Consider the following 24,844-nt stretch of genomic DNA (forward strand, 5'->3'; position numbering starts at 1 on the left):
ATAATCCTTTCATATGTTTATATTTTGTAAGATTTTTTAAGGTTCAATACTGCGTCTTTTTACTCTGTAATCAATTATGAGTCAATCCTACATATAAAATCTTTGTTGTGTATGAAAATGATGAAAGATAGAAATAACATTTACCTTTTTATCAACATAGTTGTCAGATTTTCACAGTTTTTGTATAAAGTAGACAAAATAGCAAATATATATTTATTTTAGCTTTGCTCGGTGGCGGTACCATAGCCAGTGAGATTTATCCGAGACTTGGTTATTGCTTGTTGAAAACTGTTCCCAATGTTTATAACATTTTCTAACATGTATGTTTATATTCTGCACTAAGATGCTCATGAATTTGTTCAAGTAACTGAGAAAGAATATGAAAACAAAACAAAGATGAAAATATGATTACTAGTATATGCGTCTTCCTCATCAAGGGACAAATAGTAAAGAATAGACTCACATAGCAATTATGTTATCAAAATTTCAAAACCAGGATCATCATGTAGTTAAAAAGAAGAAACGAAAACACTAAATCATAGTATGTTATTTTCCTTGACTCCTATGTTAAAACAATATTTCACAAAAATTAAAAAGGTATTTCCTGTCAACACGTTTACTTCTAAATTTTCTGAAAGGTTTGCTTATATTGAGCACAAAATTTATTCTTAGATTACTAGCTTTTATCTGAACTTTAAACCCAGGTTCGGTAATTTATTTGATGTCCATAAATGATTTCTCTTGTGGTTTAACCGTCCGTTAAGATAAGAAATGGCAGGTGCTTATTACTTCTTTACTACCAGCAACATGTGACAAAAACAAGCGGCTTGAGACACTCATCTGACGCAGTTGGCTTGATAATGACATTTGGTAAAATTGCCCCTAGTGAAGCATTCACCTACTAGTAATTCATTCTGCAACAAATGTCCGCTCGCCTACTCTAACCTCTTCTATAAGGGCAAGTAAAGAAACTTATTTTGGCTTTTATGCTTATGCCTAAACATTCAAACGAAAATCAAACAGCCAAAAGTTAATTATTATGTCCAGAGTATACACTCAGGTTATTTTCTACAATCTTATTGTAACTTAAGTCAAGACCATCGCCCCAAATGCACAATTGTCACAAGTTATAATAAAATATGTAATGGCATCTTCTTCAGTATTGAACATTCTACAACAAGGTGGAGAATAATTCATAGTACAAACCCATTTATGTAATAAATCGATAAACAGATGTACTTTTTAATTTGCATAATACTTATGCTTGTAGTTACTGATACTTACTATTTAACAACTGTTTGCACGAGTAGTGAAACGTATGTTAAACTTTGTAAACATTAGAAATCTATCTTCGCCGTACTCACAGTTTCTTTCTTTTTGTGATGTTATCAGAAGAAAGCACTTCTTAGTTAAGTTTATGTTATTATTTTGACTGTATGATTAAACTTAACATTTAATTATTTTTAGCAAATCATGACAAGAACAGAATGTGATTAATTTATTTTAACAAGTTATCATAGCAAAGGATTTTTTAAGCGAATGTCATTTTGCATGTCATTAAGCAATGAATGCGTTCCAGAATAAAAAAAGGAAATTCCAGATGTCATTTTTCCGGGGGTAGACCTAAAGGCACTTTTTCGACAACAAATTTACATGCCCAGAGAGAGATAGAGTGTTCGCTGACTTAGAGGAATAATTCTCCTATCTTTTAAACCTCATACGAAACGCTTGGTACCTGTCCGTTCTGTGGATAATATTCCATTACCTTTTATACGAGTTTATTTTCTGACGATTATGTTGGAAAATCGTTTTTCGGGGCTATTTGATGAATACATATAGAAGAAGATTTTGCTAGCTTTTAAATGGGTCAATATTATTGTCATTTGTGCGGATTACAAAAGCTGTTTTAATTAATTGTAGACGGCCAATGTATTTTTAAATATAAAAAGGAAGGTTAAATAATAACGGAAATGTCTGTTAATTTTCGATACATGTTTTCATACTTTTATTTGAGAATATAAAGAAGAAACACAAAAAATACACCCAATAATAATTACATTCAATAAATAATATAATTATACATATTCCGTCTTCAATAAAGGAGCGGCGACGGTCACTAAAAATGTTTACTACAAAAATAGGGTACTTAAAAATGAAAGAAAACATTCTTGAAATGACAGTTTAATATGTGTCTGAGGTATAAACATTGGAATATTGGATATTCTATCAGTATTCAGATCAAATATGGCATGCATTCGATTTTATTCTTCTTTTTTGATGTGTTATTTGTGTTGACGCGTTGTTCCTCAGGGATTCTGTGTTTTTCTATTTCAATGCGTTGTGACTTTCCATTACTTTGTTCATTGAACAGTAAACAGAAATTTTGAAAATAAGTGGTGTGTTTTTATCTTCTGTATGTGCATAAATAAATCCACAAATACTGAAATGTCTTAGGTTTACATAGCGCTAAGTCAGCCTATTCAGGCAGGTCTCACATTCTTTAACTAAGAATTAAACTGTCATTATCTAGTGAAGGTTTTGCTAACGTCAGGCCTAATGTTCGGTTCATGAACTGGTTAAATCAACCAAGTGTTCTCATCTTATAACAAAGTAAGATAGAATGTACAACAAAAAATGAATTATTTCAAATTGAATAAACAAAGTTAACTAGTATCATAGTTAAATGCATCAACATTCAACGTGAGTTTATTTTCTTGTCATGCCAACTTACGCAATCAAGACATACATACAGCAGATGTTGATTCCATCAATAACAGGCGCGAGCTTTATACGGGGAAAACAAATTGGAACATATTATAATCAAAACACCTGCTGTATAATCATGACTTTAGAACGAATTTCGCTTATTAGACGTGACAATAAATAGGAAACATACACAGTCTCAAGAATAACAGTCATTTATATGTATTTCTTTGACGCTGATAAATTAACTGTTTGCATGATGCATATCATTAGAACATGTAAGTTGATGAAAAAATATTTACACACGCATTGTCATGCATAAAATAATATCATTAATATAAATGTTGAAATCAAAAACATGAACCACTATTATTATATTTTTAGGGGGTGTAAGAACCAATCAAACCAAGTCTGCAATTTTCATGTAATTTTGGTAATTAATGATTCCGATGAATCACTTTGTTTCCAGATTTTTTTATTGAGTCTGTCCTTGTACGTAATGAAAGGTAGTGGAAGGTGCGATACGTCTCTCATACCCTTTACACCGCTTAGACATTGTACGCGACTTAATATTAATCATATTGCTATATAAACAACAAATAATATATTATTTTCTGTCAGTTGGTTTGAAGTTAAAGGGACTTCACTAAGTTTTGATTTTTTGTTTTGTTTTGTTTTTGACATGTGGGGACTTTGACAGAGGTTTTTAACCATTTGATGTAAGTCTGAACCAATACTGATTGTGGAAATATTTAGACCATTCCCACATCCCGTTTTTACAGAATAGACATTATTGCGAAAAATAATCAAAATTGGGAACACTTTTGACTCAAATCAGCCTAAGAATTACAGAATTAAGAATTAAGTGTTTCAGTGGATCTTTGTAAAATTTTCAAATTTTATGTTTTCAGGCTTTTTGACCTCAGTTCTTTAATGTATCTATTGAACTCTATCCCTCTTAAATGTATTGTCCACACCTGCCATAAAGATGGACTAGCTGCTACCTAAGGGTATCAGTCTGACATTATATGTATGTATTACAAGTACATCGAATATATAGTACATCTTTATCATAAAATGTTCAATAGAACTTCTGTTGTGAATGGTTTATAGTCTATGTGGGCGACTGATTATATTATAGTGATTAGATTTATATAAAAGGAAATAAGTAAAATGATTGATGGATGGGTGAAATGACTATCTCTCAGACTTCATTAATTTAAAAGCAAAAGGGAAGGCTATTGAATAATTAATTTGGTCTGAAAGGTGCATTACGATTAAATTAGTTTTACTATTTTTATAAGATAATTGGAGATATATTATGAAACATAAGACCATTTATTGTGCTTTAGAATTATTCCATTGAGTTATGTCTAATTAAAATATACTCGCTTAATTTCTTTATGAAACTATATAATGTTACAAAGATTTCCTAGTTGTTTTGTGTAAGATAGTGAAACGTTTTGTCTATGCGCTTTATAAATCCTTGTAAAACATAAACATGTTGGTTTTACTTTAGGGGAAAATGTAATGTTGTTCTTAACCCATTACTTCATGAGCATTTTGTGAAAAATGGCTGTTTTCATCGAAAAGTCTCCCGTTACAAGTTCAAATTGCTATAATACTATAAAAACTGCTTCAACACTAATCAAATGTTGACTGGACCATTGCCCTTGCAACAACATGCTCAGGCTTAAATTTTCTGTTTCCATGGCAACGAGGGGACATCTCAAAATTGCAAAAAATCACTATTTTGCGTTGATTTTTCCATCAAAATTGATTTCAAAGTGCTGCAACTTCTCAATGTATTGACATAGAGTCAAATGCTTTTCAGCGTTGGTTACACGTTACCTTATGATCAATCTGGGGTCATTTATAGCCTCTCACAAGTCCAAAATTTTCTTGGCGATGAGGGAGGACTCCGCCCCCTTCAACCCCCCCCCCCAACAGAAGGGGCACACCCCGTTCTGGCAACCCCCTGATGTATCTTTTGGTTGGGGGCCGCGCCGAAAAAGTGGTCACTTTTTTTAACAACATTTCTCAAAAAAAAACAAGTGTTGGGGGCCTTAATAAGGCATTTTTTCACCATTTGAGACAACAAAAAGGGGGGGGGTGAAAAAGGCGTTAAGAGGCGTGTATATCGCGTGATGGGTTAAATGAAGTTGATTTAATGTGCAGTAAGCGGAAGACAATATGGTCGAACTGGAAACCTAAAACGGCGAAATTAACTTGAAAAATAATGAAACGTTCAATTAACAATGTATGATTATTATTGTAGTACTGAGATATGTTTAATACAGATAAAAAATATAATAATAAAAATCAACAAGGCAAAGGCAGCAAGCCAAAGGCAACGTTCACAGGACGCTGCCCCGACACACACAGAGCACCACAGTAGGGCATCCAAAAGGCACCGAACCAAAACCGAGAGTTGGCAAAAAGGGCGGCGAAATTTAAAGGAGGAGAGGGACACGCCACGTGTAAAATAATTAAAACTAAAACGTGCCCATATGTACGGAATTCCATAAACGACAGCCTACTGCTCACTGCCTACTGCTAACTGGACAGCCTGCTGCTCACTGCCGACTGCTTACTGCTTATTGACAGTCTAAGTCTATGTATGGATCAAATAGAAGGATTCCGAATGTACACACATGTGCGCCCGCCATTTTGTTGAAGGTAAACTTTGCGGAAAACAATGGTAAGTAAATTAAAAAGGATTATTTTATAGCCTAATAATTTGTAATTTCGAATTCATTGCAATGTGTACGTCCCACCATTGCACACTGCTTTGATTATGTTATGAAATGGTTCCACGGGCCTCTTGCACAGATGATTGATAAATTGTCAAATATAGGACTCATTTTAGGGTAAATCAACTTAATAATAAATTATTCACAAAGAATCTGTGTTCAACAATCAACATGGACGGGCCTGAGCCCACTATTCCTCGGATGAGAGGCGGAGATCTGGACCATTATGTCAACACTCCCTTATTTTATTTAGAATTTCATAGTTTATTAAACTTTCATTTGACAACATTTCTAGAAGAATATCTGTAATATACTGGTGAAATCACTGGCGAAATTTAGACTAAACATTCTCTCATAATCAAACATGTGTGAGTTCATTTACGAGATCATTTTGGTTCAGTTTTGGCTGTTAGTTATAGCTTATAAATGTGTAATTCCTTATTAGATGTTATGTTATGCATTTTTGTTAAGTTGATTGCTCTCTTGATAGTTTATGTTGCAAAGATATGTGCTTTGAACGTTAATTATAGAATCAATTTTATTGATGAGGATGATAAATCTGACAGAAACATTTCAATGGAGGAACAGCCTATACTTTCATTGACTTCACAGACAAGCAACAGAACCAATACACCTGTATGAAAATATTGAAATTACAATGGAAGAGGAAAAGGACTACATAAATGTATTGGTTCTTATAGACCAGTTTAACTCGGCTTCCTTCTGAAAGCATAAACAAAGACAAACTTGGCTGTATTCAAATTGTTTCAAAAACGTTCAATATTTCAATGACATAAAGAGTGCAAACATGAAGTGATAAATTACAGTTTGGACCAGCTTATTTTACTGTTATGAAAAGCCATTTTGCTATTGAAAAATTCTGAAAAATAATAGATTCTTAGCTATTTAAATTTACTTAAAAATTTCTGATAGACAAAATGATCATGTTAATGTTACAATATATTTTTTGACGTGTTTGTTTAAAATCCATCTTTTATATAATTTTTATAATTATCTTGTTAACAAACACACTTACAAGTGAACTTTAAGGTTGGTTATTTTTTCTTTTTCTTTTTGCAATTACCGCAAGTAAAACCAATTCGTATTTGCCAGAATCATCCAATGAAAGTCATTACTATTTCTATCAGGGTTCTAGAAGTTTGACAACTAAGGTAAACAGTTCTAAGACATCGTGATAGTGTAGAGCTTTTATTGTATAATATGAAGCATTTTAAGTTACCTTTATTACAACGTGTATATCAATTTATATTGCAGAGTAAATTTACATTAATATGAATAATCTCATAACAATTACATAATTCATAACAGAACTTTTAATTATAATTCTGCTTTTATTAATTACTTTCCCCGAAACTTTACAAATATTTTATATAGATTTTGATTTTTTACAAGCGTGTCATAATTTTTATTTTTAAATAACGATGTATACAAGAAAATATTGGCTTACTGGTCTCATTATTGGGACTAAACATACTTTTTATGTGGTGTTATAATCAATAAGTGTATTTTGTTTTTCATTTTAATTGTAAACAAAAAAGTTCTTTAAAAATAAAATATCATAATTTTCTTTTAATTTTGTTTATGTTTAGCTCCCCGGAAAACAAAGTTATGACATGTGTTAATCATGTGTTAATCATAAAGCAAAGTCGCTGTAAGCATTAAGCAGTTGAAAGTAAGCAGTTGACAAAGCAAAGTTTGTTTGTTGAATATGACCAAGTTGGAAAAAACAATATTCAACATTGTCCACATTTAAATAGTGTCTTAGTCCATCAATTTTAAATGCATAGGATCGCAAAAGTATGTATTAGGAAGATGAAGATCACGTTATATTATTAGTTCCATAAGAAATACATCTGAAGCTCCAATAACAAGATTTAATGACAGAAAAAAACTTGTAATATTTGGTTTGATAACATTTTTATAAAGTTTACAGGTCTTTGATTTGGAAAAGTTCCAGATGCCTGCAAAGATATATACTTATATTTCTGCTTAGTATAACGAGAATTATACATGTGCATGTATAAATGTAACAAGTTCCAAGGTTTCAGTCAGAGTCTTCATAAATGATACAGTGTACTGTAATTCCTTGACCAATACTGTTTCAAACGGCCTCATTGTAACATATAAACACATTGGAAGAAAAACGTAAAAGCCAACATTTACTTTCAGGCAGATAATCGGATATTTGACAGGTGTAACAGTTGGCATTCATCAATGAACAGTAAGCATTAAACAGTCGCTGTAAGCATTAAGCAGTTGAAAGTAAGCAGTTGACAGTAGGCAGTTGACAGTAAGCAGTTGGCAGTAGGCAGTTGACAGTAAACAGTAGGCTGTCGTTTATGGAATTCCGTAAATACCCGATTTATTGCCTGAAAGTAAATGTTGTCTTTTTATGTCCTTCTTCCAATGTGTTTATATGTTACAATGAGGTCGTTTGAAACAGTATTAGTCAAGGAATTACTCTGTATCATTTATGAAGACTTTGACTGAAACCTTGGAACTTGTTACATTTATACATGTAAATGTATAATTCTCGTTTAACTAAGCAGAAAAATAAGTATATATCTTTGCAGGCATCTGGAACTTTTCCCAATCATCTATAGACCTGTAAACTTTATAAAAAATGTTATCAAACCAAATATTACAAGTTTTCTGTCATTAAATCTTGTTCGGTAATTCTGAGCTAACAAATATAACTGCTTGCTTAAGAATTTATACATGTTCATCCCTGTTAAAGCTTAGATACATCTACCATATAACATATATATTATAATATTTGTTCATTGAATGATATTGACCCTACCCTATAACTATAGAGCTTAATGATATTTTTAAACGGAGGCCTTGTAATGTTATCACAACGGTCAGTTTTATGTTCGTATTTTGAAAATAATGCTATAATGTTTTGTTAAAAAATAATCTAGATAATCAATGGTGCGTGCTGAAAACATAGATATATAGATTTTCAGACACAATTATACATGTATATATCAAAGCACACAAGTCGCTGAATTTGTTTGGGCCTCAGCATGTCAGAAAGGTGAAGGTTGTGAGATTATTAACCAATTTGTTTTTGTATAGCCACCAATGCTTTCCAGGGTTGTGACGACCCAATAACCAGTCACGTCTCGAATTACCAGTAGTTTATTCTGATAAACGTTAAACGTACTAGGAGAGTATTCACACTTCATGGTCCAAATCATACATGGAACCGTTTAGTTCTATCTAAAAGAGTTCATACTTGTTCTGGTGATTGTAGACCGTACATGTATGTATACCTTAATTCTACAAAGCCTTAAATTTGACTCAAGGAAATGTTACTTTAGTAGATGTTAAAAACATATTCGACAGATCGAAGCATGATGACTAACATGTCAATTATTGTGTTATAATTGGACAGTGGATGCATAATAAAATCATTGAAAGCTCTTTGAGTGACTTGGGCATTATTAATACAAAGTGATATTAGTATTTGTTTAACGATATGATGAACTGCGGAATCCTAAATTTGACTCAATGTAATACCTTCCGCATGTGATTTCTTAGTTTTTGCAGTATTGTCTCTGTTACATTCTAATTTTTATAACTTATGATAAAGGCATTAAAACCACATGATAGAAAACAGAATCAATATATTGCTGCAATTAATTTCATTTCATTGTCTTAAGAAAAGAGTGTTCAGGTTAACTTGTAAAGCTGTTCTGAAGAAAAATATTCAGATAACTTGCCAGATATTGGAGCTTCAAATGTATTTCTTATGGACTAATAATATAACGTAATCTTGATCTTCCTAATGCATACTTTTTGCGATCCCATGCATTAAAAATTGATAGACTAAGACACTGTTTAAATGTGGACAATATTGTTTTTTTTCCAAATTGGTCATGTTAAACAAACTTTGCTTTATGTTTAACATATATATAACCATTTTTCATTCATTTTGTCATAATTATGTTTTCCGGGGGTTGGGGGCTAAACATAAACAAAATTACAAGAAAATTATGATTTTTTATTTTAAAGAATTTTTTTATTTTCAATTAAAACGAAAACAAAATACACATATTGATAAAACACCACATAAAAAAGTATGTTTAGACCAGTAAGCTAATATTTTTTTGTATACGCCGTTATTTAAAATAAAAAATATGACACGCCTGTAAAAAATCAAAATGTATATAAAATATTTGTAAAGTTTCGGGTAAAGCAATTAATATAAAAGCAGAATTATAATTAAAGGTTCTGTTATGAATAAAATAATTGTTATGAAATTATATTAATGTAAATATACTCTGCAATATAAAGTGAATACACGTTGTAAGAATGGTAACTTAAAAATGCTTCATATTATGCCATAGAAGCTCTACACTATCACGATGTTTTAGAATTGTTTACCTTAGTTGTCAAACCTTTAAAACCCTGATAGAAATAGCAATGACTTTCATTGGATGATTCTGGCAAATACGAAGGAAGATTTGCTCATTGGTTTTACTTGCGGTAATTGCAAAAAGAAATAGGAAAAATAATCAACCTTAAAGTTCACTTTCAAGTGTGTTTGTTAACAAGATACATGTAATTATAAAAATTATATAAAAGATGGATTTTAAACAAACACGTCAAAAATATTTTGAAATATTAACATGATCATTTTGTCTATCAGAAATGTTTAAGTAAATTTAAATAGTTAAGAATCTATTATTTCTCAGAGTTGTTCAATAGCACAATTGAATTTAAACAAGAGAATAACCATGTCTTTTCATTAAAGTAAAATAATCTGGTCCAAACTGTAATTTATCACTTCATGTTTGCACTCTTTATGTCATGAAAATATTGAACGTTTTTGAAACAATTTGAGCCAAGTTTGTCATTGTTTATGCTTTCAGAAGGAAGCCGAGTTAAACTCGCCTATAAGAACCAATACATTTATGTAGTCCTTTTCCTCTGCCATTGTAATTTCAATATTTTCATACAGGTGTATTGGTTCTGATACTTGTCTGTGAAGTAAATGAAAGTATAGGCTGTTCCTCCATTGAAATGTTTCTGTCAGATTTATCATCCTCTGTACTAGAATAAAATTGATTCTATAATTAACCGTCAAAGCACATATCTTTGCAACATAAACTAAAGAGTGCAATCAACTTATCAGAAATGCATTACATAACATCTAATAAGGAATTACACATTTATAAGCTATAACTAACAGCCAATGAAAACTGAACCAAAATGAACTCACACATTTTCATTATGAGAGAATGTTTAGCCTTAATTTCAGTGATTTCACCAGTATATTACAGATATTCTTCTAGAAATGTATAACATTGTCAAATGAAAGTTTAATTAACTATGAAATTCTAAATAAAACAAGGGAGTGTTGACATAATGGTCCAGATCTCCACCTCTCAACCGAGGAATAGTGAGCTGAAGTCCACGTTGATTGTTGAACAAAGATTCTTTGTGAATAAAATATTATTAAGTTGATTTACCCTAAAAGGAGTCCTATATTTGACAATTTATCAATCACCTGTGCAAGAGGCACGTGGAACCATTTCTTAACATAATCAATGCAGTGTTATATGGTGTGACGTACACAAGGCATTGCAATGAATTCGAAATTTCAAATTATTAGGCTTAATTATAAAATAATCCTTTTTAATTTACTTACCATTGTTTTCTAAGCAGTTTTTTTTCTCAACAAAATGGCGGGCGCACATGTGTGTACATTCGGAATACTTCTATTTGATCCATACATAGACTTAGACTGCCAATAAGCAGTTAGCAGTAGGCAGTGAGCAGCAGGCTGTCCAGTTAGCAGTAGGCAGTGAGCAGTAGGCTGTCCAGTTAGCAGTAGTCAGTGAGCAGTAGGCTGTCGTTTATGGAATTCCGTACATATGGGAATCAAATTGACAATAGCTTGAATGTTTGAAATAAAAGTTGTATTACTTATTGATATTTGAGATGCCATATATTTCATGTTAGCACGTGCATTTCCCAGTCATGTTTTTTTTATTTTAGAATGATAAATTGCAATTGAAATCATAATAATCTAACTTTCGTAGGGATTTTGAGTTATTATTGATATTTAATCTAGATTCAATATATCAGTTAATACTGAAATTGAAATTCTATCGGAACAGACTGGTAAAAAACGCAATTATACGCATATGCTCGTTAACTGTAGAAGGTATTCAAGAAGATTGCATCTTAATTTATAACGAAATAATGTGATTAAACACTGACATTAATATATTATCAAGGATAATGATATAAGCATATAAATTATCTTTGTTATTGATCGTTTTTATGAAAGTGACATAACTTACCTTATTCCCATTTACTTTATATTTCTCATTCAATCTACTTGGGAAAAAAAACGAATGGCTTTTTAGCAAGTTATCACACAACATTTAAAAGTGTCCTATCTCATGATCACCATCGTATGAATGTATCAGCAGATGTTCCTAAATTAAAAAATTTGCCATTACGTGTTTAAACCTTAAATACTGCTGCAGCCGGCGCTAGGGGGCGTGGACGATTTGTTCTTTCTGTATATAAATTGTATAAAAACACTATATTCCTGAACCAAACACTATTTGTCCGATTCAAATGCGGATTCGATTTTGTACAAGTATGGAGGTTCTTCTGATCACAATGTAAGACCTAAAGCGCTTACCCAAGATTTGTGTCCTAGAGATATTTGCATTGCATGTTCGCTGCCCATGTTTTGTTAAGTTCAAAGAGTAATAGTGCCGACATTTTTGTTAGAAGAAATACGGTCTGTCATGTAAGTAAAAATAGAAAAAACACCTTATATATATTCTGACTTATAAAATAATAAATTGATTCAATTATCATTTTTAAATTAGTGTTTGTGATTTCAATTTCATTTTGATAAACCCAATTATATTTTCTTCATGTTCTTGTACATTTTTTTCTGCAGTCAAATTGTAACTTAATAAGATAAAACTCCAACTATATAAAAATAAAATAACGTGAAATTTCAAAATATATTTTTTTTAAAGTTGTTCTAAGTTTATTTAACACATAGATAGGCAAAAAGATACTGATAATAATAATTTCTCAGGATTTGATGTTCTCTGTAATATAAATAATACCAAGGCAGTTTTGTATTTACAAAGAATGTTCCTGGAAAATGTCAATAAGATAGGTCAGGAATAAGAATTCTTTGTTCACAATAGCCGAATTGCTTGGCGAATAATAAATCCATCTGAAGAGAATTGCATTTATTGGATATTTCGGTTCAATTACCCTCCTAAAATGTTACTGACCTATATGAAAAGAGAGTCTTAATAATTATCTCCTTTTACTTATCAACTGTAGTAAAGACTAATTCCCCATGGGACATACGCTCTCTCGACTGCTTCTACATAAAACCACTGTTTAACCTCCTATTGGCATCAAAATCATTGATAATATTAATTGAATGGATGTTAGTTAAAATAAAAACTGTGTACGAAGAACTTATCACTTAGCATGAAGATCTTTTTATTCTAGGTTCAATATGTTAAATGTTCAATATTTAAACTACTTTTCTAAACTAAAAACAAAGCATTCAAAAATGCTTTTTTATATCTGTTCAGTTATGTATTTGTGAGAATCTGTTTGAATGATTTATCTCTTGTATGAAATAAACATGTATGATGGGACAGGATATATAACACGATCGGCATAAATGATGTGGATCATATATCTTATTAATTTTATCAATATAATTTTATAAGAATTAAAATTTTAAAACTATCAACTTTTATCTCCGACTAAATTCAAATTTTAACCCGCGTTCGGAATACAATATGCTGGATCGAATTTTTTGTAAACTCATGAATAACAATCTCGGTATACCAAATTAGCTCTCAAATTTTCCTCACAATTCTTAAAACTTGAAAATAGACAAAAAGCCTTTCCTGCTGTTAGTTAAAATCACTAAGGACTTAAAACAGAAAACATTAACAGGTTGAGTCATCCAGTTATATATAAATATTTTGTTTTTGTTTTTTGTGGCTTTCATGTTTCAATTTTCATGGCCTTTTAATTAGAATAAGAATTGGACTTAATTTAATCACGCACTATCATTTTGTTTTTCTTTATAAATGTAAGTATACCTGGACATTGGTTAATGTTCCTTATATGAAACAATTGTGTGTCATATTACACTTGTTAGAAATAAAATCAAATATATTTTAAGCATGAACGCATTTGCCAATCTCAATACGTCACAAACTATGTAAAACACGAGGTTTATGATGTAACATATCTTACATTTTAATGAAACAGGTACAATTCACAATTGTACTGGTGACAAAATATTTACACAGGTATAACAAATCCGAGTTAATCAATAACAAGAAAATACAAATTATCGTTTTTAAAATAGTATGATATCATATAATACAGCTATTCTTCTGGTATACGTAGGAGAAGCATAAAAAAATGAGGCAAAATCTAGGCCATTTGCAAACCATGTATGTAACTATACGGGTCGAGTTATTAATTGTAGCAATATATAAAAAGTTAGAAGTCAATGTCAATATGGACATTAATAGCTGAAGTAAAACGAATTATATACCTGACTCTGTCTCAGGTTAACAAACAAAACATCTTATCAAATGTACAAACTAGCATAAACATGTTCAGTAAGAAATGATGTGTGCCACTTTGTGTAATAATCTGTACTGAGGCGTCTGAAATTATTGACGGACATTAGCTGATGTGACAGAAATGTGCTCATTGTTTGGAATAATTCTATTAAAAGTACAACATCATTGCTGATCGTTATAGTAAATTTGAAGTTCTTACAGAATTTCAACCATCTCAGGAGATAAAGAACAATTTTTTCTGCATGTATCATTGTTTGTTACAAATCTTAATCGGTATTTCTTGTTTTTTATTGTTTCTTTTTGTCGTGGCTTTTTGTACCAACATGCATTTTTCTCATATAATTGTGTACTTAATCTTAATTGGTGTATTACGACATATAATCATTCACTATAACCTTGCACGTTGAATTTAAACCCTTAAGAGATGCGTGAAGCATGCTGTTTGTTATATGATTACTAATTTATATTTGTAATTTAGGTTTGCATACGTAACGTTATAACAATCGTGTTGCGTGTAGAGCAACCATTTCAGAGAAGTTATCGGGATCCCTAAGCTACCGAGTTGTCATGTTAAACAAAGATACGTTTCAACTGCGTGAATGAAAACTGATTACAACGTTGGTGAATGACATCTATATATCTAGTTTTCATTTTTTCATTATAGTATTACAAAGGATTTTGTAATGAAGTGTGGCTATATGGGAGTTAAAGATGTGAATTCTGATTAAAACATGTTGACATTGGTAGGTTACATGAAATCACTCGAGACTTGAAAGAATACCGGTACATGTTTTAATCTTGAGTGTAACCGACATCTCGATAATCAACGAGCATATTTCATTAAAGATATACTATGCTCACCTGAAAGTAAAATATTTTTATCCCAGAAATTATTTGAAATCTATGTATTTCATGAATTTCTTTCTAAATATGTCTAATGTTATTAAAAGAATGTACAAAATGTATGTGGAAAGCTGCATATCCTATTACAGGTCAAGTAAAGTTGACCCTTTCTTAAAAAAACTGCCGTTTTGTTTTCTTTATTGACACTATATATTCTTATTGTGTCTACCTAAATTGTGTAGAGTTTAAAACATAAGATATCTACTTAGCGTGTAGTCAAAACGTGTTAATGTTATATTTAAAAAGAGACTGTGTAGCAATTATCTATGTCTAAAAATACAAAATTTGAGCATATTATCTTTAAACGTTATACTGGTTATACTTTAGTAAATGGCTCAAAAGTTAGAGGAAATCACTACGATACAAGGCTTTCCTTATATGATTGGCTTTTTTCCAAATATATCGAACTTAGCTACATGAATTCAACAGCATGTAAGCATAGTATTAAAGAATGATTAATGATACTTTAATATCTAATCTCGTGATAATGCTGTTGGGTAAATTGGCAATCAAAATAAATTCTGTGTTTAAATTAATAAATATATCAAAGAGATTTTCACCAATAAATGCATACTCAGGTAACGTAATCCTATCGAATGATAATCCTGTCTTATCTCAAGATAAAATATCGTGTACAATTAATATCTTATAATTATTATGATTTATTCATGTCTAATTGTTGTTAATTATTTTGTTCTTATTCCTGCATTTAATGTTGTAAAATGACGCTAAGCTTTAGATTGAGCAGGCACTAAACTGTATATTTTATTTCGTGTATAAAATGTGAAAACATTGAATTAGTTTTATTTCATCAACTTTTATATAACTGTTTCATAACTTCTCAGCCGGTTTAATTAGAAAACAATGTCGAATTCGAGTAAAAACATTATAATAACTATAATCATTTTAATATGTACTCATGACAACTTTAATAAGGTTTCCAAGGTTACTGCTAACGAAACATATTCCGTGGATGTACATTAATGTTAATAAATTGCTTCTATATAAAATGCATTAATTTGTTTTTGATTGCGCTTAAAATTACTTTACAATTTTAGACTTACACGGATAAGTTTCAAATGCGATATATACCAGCATTTTTGCTCTCTTATTAATTCCTAAAAAAAAATTGAATAAAAAATAAATAAATAATAAAAAATGCAAATTTTGAAAAGCCTATTCGAACCATTTTTTGTTGCAAAGAAATTTGAAACTAGTAAACAATGATTGCTTTATTTAAAAAAGGAAAGAAGTATTTATGTCCGGCCCATGTAGACGATCATTGCTAAGAATGCTTCACTATGAAACCACTGGCAACAGTTTATCATCCATCGGTATTGTGATACATAATCTTTTACATATTTGATTTCGTACGTTTTTTTATATAATTAACGTCATATTTCCTTGAACAATATGCTAAATGGGGTTTCAAATTATTTGAGATTTAATTCAATTGCCATTTTATAGTGAATTATCCTTATGACAAAATATTGGTATAGATTAAACAAAATACTGTACCTTAATTATTTTCGTTAAAGAAAGAAATTTAAATTGATATAAATAACAAAATAATAGTCGAAAAATAAGTTTTGCATTAAACAATAAGTTTACAGACAAACATACGTTTTACCGTAAATTTAAGTCATGTTGTCTTCGTATCAAAAGAAAAGTATTTCTTAATCTGTTACAATGTATTATTAAGGAAATAGCATCTGAATATCACCAATTAGATAATTGGCTTGTCATTCAATTTAAGATAATATATTAGATTGCGATGTTCCTCGTAATAATATTAAAGACCATGCGTTCTTTTATTCGTGAAGATTTTAGTTTCCGTATTATAAGGAAGTACTCATACCAAACATATAAAACAGCAGATTTCCTCGCTGATAGACACCCTTAATTAGATGAAATATTTAGACAGAAATAACATGATAAATAATACAATTAGTTTGGTAACACGAGATAATAAATTTGGATGAAGTACCCAGTTAGCATAGTGGATGTCCTTATCATTGGATCAATTTGCAGTTAAACAGAAACAGTCACACACAAAAAAACAACAACTAAAAAGCAAAATGACATGTTTATTAACAATGGAAACATCAGGTAGACACGTACAGTTTCAGAGATTGATTTAAATTAAATCCCATCTTTTTACATTATAACAAGTACATGGCACATTCAAAAATATATTGTAAATTACTTTGACTTAAATTCTATACATCAAAATTAACGTATTTCGCATGTTTCTTATCAAGTGGAAACTATTTCATCCATAACAAGATAACAAATCTTCCGTAAAACAAGAACTATTTATACTTACCTAAATAATATTTTGAAATTTAACATTAAACTTTAACTTTTAAGGAGAGTCGTCTATCAAATTCAAAGTTATAACTCGTTGATATGCGTTATGAATAACATTTTTCTATGATATCAACAGTTCAAATAATGTGTCTCCTTTTCTATTTATAACTTCTGTCTCATTGATAAGATAATCATCTATGGTAGTTTATAATCATATGATAGAGGTGTGTTTCCTATAAGTGTAAGTGTATCTTATTGCACACGGCTAGAGTAAGTTAATAACAGAACAATTCAAATTAAACTTCCTTTCTTGAATGAAAAATAATGATAAGACTTATCATATACCGACTTAGATGCCATGTCTGATATCATTGAAAAAACACTTAAGATATTTAAATAATTCCGAAGTTAAGTATCGTTATAATACACACATACAACTAATCAAGAAATGTTTCATACTAACGAAACAGTATAATGTTAGCTTGTTCAACAATAGTAAAAATCTAATTGCTTATCTGTTATAATAGTACTTTACCAGTGTTATAATCTGAGTTATAATCTATATTATGACACTAGTTAAAGTATAAAGAATTGGTAAAACAATGTAAAATTTCTTTGCACAGCGTCAAATTAATCAGGTTTAAATTAATTTGGAATTACAATACGAGTATTATGTTAGTTGTTTCACGTTGATGGAAGGCATTTGTCTAAAACAAAGAAAAAAATATTACACAAATGCACCAAGAGAAAAATGGTCTATCTAAATAATGGGTAATTATTTAGAAAGTGATTGGACACATTTGTATTATTGTGATTATGTTACAAGAGAGAAAGTGTGATAGATAATAAGAGATTCATGCTACGGTTGATACAAGTGTGCATTAAGTAAAAATATGCTTATGAATATTTTATAAACATACTCAGTTGAATCAATTTATAAACAAAACCTTGGACAAAAAGCGAAGGAAAATCAATCAATATATTATCAGAGAGTTCTCGCAATATTTCAATTATCTTTGAGTTCTAGTCATCAAAAATCGCTACATATGTTTATAATCATGAACTTTTAACCTATGCTCTTCACAATATCCAATTTTAGTTTCATGTACAAAACATTGTCATGAATGGAAATCAAGGCTTTATAGAGCTTTATAGTAAAGTTACATGCAGTGAAACAAATTGAAACTAAGGACATTCCAGGAACGTATTATTTTCGGCAAAAACGGGCACCTGAGTAGAATCACCGACGTGCATAAACTTGCTGGATAGCTTTGTCCAATGACATTAAGGAAGTAAAGAGATCATGTCGCGCTCGTGTATTGAATACATGCACTACGAAATACCCGTATGTAATAATACACAAACGCTATAATTTATCTTATAATAAGTATATGTTTGTATTGTTTTATATCGTTTCTAGCCATATGTTTTTTGTTATATTTCAATACAGCGTATATATCATGGTATTCAAGTAACCATAAGACCTTTGAATTTAAAAGTCTATTATATCTTAATTATCAATAAAACAATGTGGATAGGCGAATAAAAAAAACAAATAAGTGTCAATTGCTATTGATGCGAAAAATATCATGATCCAGGAAATCCAGTAAGGTTTTCTAACCGCCTAACTTTTACAAAATGTCACAGTAGTGAAATCGACATAATAAAAACAACTAACAAACACCCAAAGAATATATGTTCTTAGACTTTATCGCTCCGTTATGTTACCTTGCCTTGTTGATAGCTGTTCTCATTTTGTACGTTGTTCTTTTGCATGAAAATGACTGTACACCAAGCCTATGATATTGTACTTTTTTAAATGAGTTTATTTTGTTATTCGACACTTTCATCTTAAGAAAAATGACTTATCTTACAAGACAATTGTATTATACAGAATGTTACATTGAAATATATTGTCCTTGTAAATAAATAAACGATGTACGATGTAGTGTGAAGATAAATTGGTGTAGAATATGAGAATATAGAAAGTTAATTAAAAAAATCTAACAAGGAAATTGTTCATATGAAAATATATATGATTTCTAGGCATTCTTTCCGTAACTATTTCCTTACAACACCCTGTCGATAATTGCATAACAATTCAATTCGTACTATACAATTCAGTTATTTCAAGATACATAACTAAAATCTTTTGGTCGAGTGCATTCATTTTCACCCCGCTTGTAATAAAAAGCATGTGTTAAGTTATTTCAATGACTGGTATGTGCTTATATTCTGTTCTGCTTATTATTAGTAGTTTGCAACCCAAAAAAATAAATGTTGCTCTTTAATTGCCTATCCCATTTTAAAATTTATATTTTCATATATGAAAAGCAAAAACAGTCTCGATTTAGGAGTGACTTCCGTTGAGTTTGATTTTCTGATTGTCTGAGAAAATGCTTAATATACGTATATTTAGATAGACTATGACGGAACAACTCAATTAGTTTTGTAATATGATATGACTTATTGAAAAGACATGAATCTAATAAGTCGTTATTCTAATTTGTAAACTCAAATAAGCATATTTGAACGAAACATAAAACCTATTCATTTCCTGGTAGACATATATGATGTATACAGAAATGTAAGCATAGACAATGAATCATTATAATTCCTTTCCCCCTTATTCCAAGGACTAAGGCGGTTATTTCTATACAAAATTAACAACATTTAAGCTTATATTATACAAGCATATTTTAGCCAAGTCGATACCGTATGAGGATTGAATGAAATATTAAGCTAACGTTGTAAAACGTAATCAAAGGTTGGTTTCTATTTGAGGAATGACTTTGTAAACAGTGAAATACTATCTGCCTCACAACAAATGGAAGCTTTTGTTCTTTCTAAGTGACATCTTTTGTCTTCAACTTCTATGTAGCCGATATCATGGCATTACATTCACTATTAACGATGCTGAAATTTGAAGACTTTGTGACACTGATTTGGATAATTATCAGACTGTACTTATGTCGACTCGTTTCTGTCTGTGTTTATGTTTTCATGAAAAGCAGAACACTATTATTTAAACAAATGCATTTTCAACACTTGACTAAGTATTCTAAATACAAGAAAAAATATATAAAATCATATCAGTCACACGACAACAAAACAGTCTAAATTGACAATTGGGCGAATAGATGGATAGAAATGGTCACGTTTTTAGTTATTCTATCAACGGAAATGTCATGACCTATCGGAATATCCTTAATATCCTACAACAGTTTACAGAATAACTTTCTGGAGCTAAACATACATCTTAAGTATAAATTGGAACGAGTGATTATAGTTATAGGTTATACTCATGTTTGAAGTGATTAATTTCTATCTCGAATAACAAATTCACGTTCTGTTTCGTTAAATTATTTGTATATTTCATTTGAATAATACTGACATTTATGAAAAGAAGGTCATTATCTCCTTTTACTTATCAACTGAAGTGACGGCATATTGCCCATGGGACATACGCTTTCATGGCTTATTTTGTATTTAACCTCTTTATAACCTCCTGATAGCACGGCACCAAAACCATCAAGATATCAATGATATCATTAAGTTAAAGATATGTATGAAGAAGTTAGCACTTACACTGAAGTTCATTCTTTCTAGGTGCAGTATTTCTTGTGATGGATATTCAATTTTTTGGGAAAAAAATACTTTAAGTTAGCTGAAATAAAAACAAGCCATTTATAAATGCACATTTTATGTTTATGTGTCATGTGTATGCTAATTGCATACTTGTTTTTAGGACTTACCGTTTGGAAAATATATTATATTGAATATGCGCAGGGAAATTGCGATAATCGGCATCAATTCTTTGTATTATATGTTTATGTATAATTAAATTGTAATGAGAAAGAACAAGTGTGTTTAATCTCATAGTTTCATCTTCCTTTGAGATAAGGATGGGCAGGTGCTTACGAATAATTTACGACAAACGAAAATAACAGTAGATTTGTTATAAAAATATATATGCCAAATATACAAAATACAAACCCGAATTTGCAAAATTGTTCTAGACGTTCCAATGAGAAAAAAAATCAGAAAATTTATACAAAAGATTAAAAATATTGCCTTTCAAAAAAAGATGTATTTTTCACATCGGTGTCCAAGTATATAAAGCACTGAATAATATGACCCCTCAATATATCCGAGACTTACTTACCATATCAAACAATCAAGAGTATAATTTAAGATCGACTAATTATTTCAATGACACATTCCAATTTAATGCCATGGTTATTTGGAATTCCATACCGCTGACTATAAGAAGAAAAACAAAATTGTCAATATTTAAGGATAGTTTTAAGAAATACTTATTTAATCAACTTAAGCACGGTCCGTGTGTATTATATATACAAGATACGCCCTTTATATTCATACATGTGTTTTTTATTATTATGTTTCCTAAAAACGGGTGTCTGTCTTAGTTTTAATTTTTGACTGTCGTAATTTTGTAAATTATATTTACTTTTTAAATTGCAGATTAAAATGATGCACTGAGGAAAGTATTATGTTTAATGATAAATAAAATGAATTGTATGAATGTTCAGTATATGTGTTAAGATATATGTTAAAAAATTGTGATAACCATTTAATCATTTCTTTTACATGTTATATTTTCTTTGACTGATATGTGTTATTTTGTGTGTGCGTTTTTTTTTGTTTTATTTTAGAAGGCCGCATTGTAAATAAGATGTTGCAATCTGTATATGTCTTAATGTGTTACCTTCGATAAATAAAGTTATTATTATTATTATTATTATTATTATTATTATTATTATTATTATTATTATTATAATTACAAAACAGAATAGTGTGACTTAAGGCTGTGAAAGTTAATCGTTTACTTGACAGTAAGAGGAAAACTACTTAAGAGCGTTCATATGATAACGAATGTTATATTGTTATATATTAGTGCTTTTCTAATGCGTTTGAACTGTAAATAAGTGACGACTACATCAATTTATTTACAGTAATGACAAGGTGCACTATTTTTCATGCATTTGTGTACTTATAAATATCAACACTATGAAGTTTTACGATATATAATCATAGAAATATTTCAAGCAAATCTTCCAAACACTGACAGCAACGCCTTAAAAGTTGTGAGAAACATGCTATTCCCTATGTAATTACTGATTTTTATTTGTAACTTAAGTCTGCATTCGTAACGTTATAACCAGAATATCGATGTAAAATATCAATTTCAGCAAAGTTATATAAGCTACCTTGTTGTCATGTTAAACAAAGATATGTTTCAACTGCGTGAACGAAAACTGATTACAACGTTGGTGAATTGCATCTGAATATCTAGTTTTAATAATAGTATTACATAGGATTTTGTAATGAAATAGGGTCATATGGGAGAAATAGATGTGAATTCTGATTAAAATCTGTTAACATTGATAGATTACAAGCAATCACTCGAGACAAGTAAGTAGACTGATGCATTTTAATGTAGTTCTTGACCGACATCGCGATTATCAACGAAAATATTTGATTAAACCTAATACTGGACAAGGTTTTTAAATCAAGATTCAAAGAAAAGAGAAAAAGACCATGTGACTTGTCTTTGCTTTTTAAATGATTGGCCATTTACCGAGTACGTCGAACTTCATGTATCAAACATTATTTAAGCGGAGTATAATATAATCAGTAATGAGATTAATTATTAAATTGATATCTTATATCGACAGACACTTTAGAAGAAGTGTGTTCATTTGCAATTGAATTTGATATTGTTTTTCCTGAATTACAACATTGGTTACCGTAGATTATTACTTTTAAGTTGTAAGAATTTTATAATGATACCTTTTCAGTTGTTTTTGTGGTTGTTTTATTTTTGTTGTGTTGTTTTGTCTTATTTGTTGTTGTTCTAATACAAACATTCAAACTAGTTAACCGGCGCAAACCTTTAGATTACACAACTGTAGGGGAAAAAACAACATTGTATTAATTCTTAATACACCAAATATTATAAAGTGTTTGGCTGACATCAATAGGAGGTAACAATGTGTGACGTCATCGGCGAGCTTTCTCGATTTGTAAGCAATGCGGTTTCTTACTTTAACTGTTGGAAAACCAAACTTGAGTAGCTAATTTTTGAAAAAAGGCGGCCGGTAAACTGGCAAAACAATCTGGCCCACTGAAAAAATAAGTCTATTTTTTTAAATCATTTGTCTTTTTGTTTTTTTCAACAAAAATCAACATTTCCTTTAACTTCCGCGGGTAGCGATATTTTGATATTTCTTGTTGCATGCCCTCTAAAATCCAAATCACAATGAAGGCGAAACAAATACAGACACAATCATATCTACATTCAAGAAATAACGTTAGTAGATCTGAACTTCACTTGTTTTAGACTACGCTTAAAATTACTTTGTTGTTACAGACTTACACTGACATGTCATCGACGTCATAAATTTCAATTGCATATCTGAAGCGTTTTAGAAAATGTTAAATTCATAACAGAAACGTTGACAAAAATAGAAATTTAAAAGAAAAGTAAAAAATAAAATAAAAACAGTGAACATTATTACCCTTCACTTTTTTCGTAATGTTAATTTCCCATAGGCCTCTGGGAGTTATTCTTACTGTTAATGCAAGTGTACCACGTGACTAAGAATTTTGTACTGTTACATAGGTAACAGTATTTTTTAACAGTATAAAATCTGGTCACGTGGTCTATTTTCTAAATAAAATGAAATAAAAGGGCCGCCATTTTTTTCTCGATTCATTCTTATTTTTGACGATAGGGCATCGCTGATAAAATTTAGTTCTTTGCACCCTAGAGTTCCTTTCGCGTATAAAATATCTTTTTGTTGAATAGTCAAAAGGAAACATCCGTTTTCAACGGAAGTAATTGTAATGTGAATAATTTTGTGTCAAACTGGAACATGCAGACGATTAAAGCATGCAACAAAGGATTATTTAACAATTTTAACCAGTGAAACGTTACAGATAGAGTTGGTGGACAGACATCTGTAGGATATCATCGTTATTTTCTAAATGCACTTTGTCAAAAACCATGCGAAGAATATTCTGGATGCAGAAGGATCAGATGTCACAGATCATAACTTTATAAATGATTTAGTGTTTTGTTTTCTAAATAAAACACTGCTTATTTTATGTTTAGGACTGGTAGATATCATCACTTGCCTACAGAATAAAAGAAAAACAGCTTCTCAAGTAGGCCTACAGTACACTTAAAACTTGCAAGGTAAGGACAGTTTAGTTATTGCTTCTCTTGGTTTATTTTTGTTACAGTTAGATTTAGTTGACAATTTCAGAACATCACAGTATTTGTTCGGGGTAATAAAATAAATAACACATGGGTTTGTGGGTAACAGTAAAAATATCTACGCCTCGGGTAACAGTATTTTCCTCGGGGTGATATTTATATAACATGTGTTATTTATATAATCATAATGACTGTTAGTTAAAATATGTTAATTACTGTGTCATTATTATTTTTAGTAATGAATGAAATTTAAATTGATATTAATCATAAAAATATACAACAAACAATAATAAGTTTAA

General features: G+C 30.2%; 1 pseudogene; it reads left to right on the forward strand.

Moving 5' to 3' along the window:
* Positions 1–220: 220 nt before the first annotated feature.
* Positions 221–332, forward strand: LOC132759649 (U4 spliceosomal RNA; annotated as a pseudogene).
* The last annotated feature ends 24,512 nt before the right edge of the window (positions 333–24,844 follow it).

The sequence above is a fragment of the Ruditapes philippinarum genome, unplaced genomic scaffold (assembly GCF_026571515.1).
Source record: "Ruditapes philippinarum isolate M1 unplaced genomic scaffold, ASM2657151v2 ctg2144_1_1_1_1, whole genome shotgun sequence".
Classification (NCBI taxonomy): domain Eukaryota; kingdom Metazoa; phylum Mollusca; class Bivalvia; order Venerida; family Veneridae; genus Ruditapes; species Ruditapes philippinarum.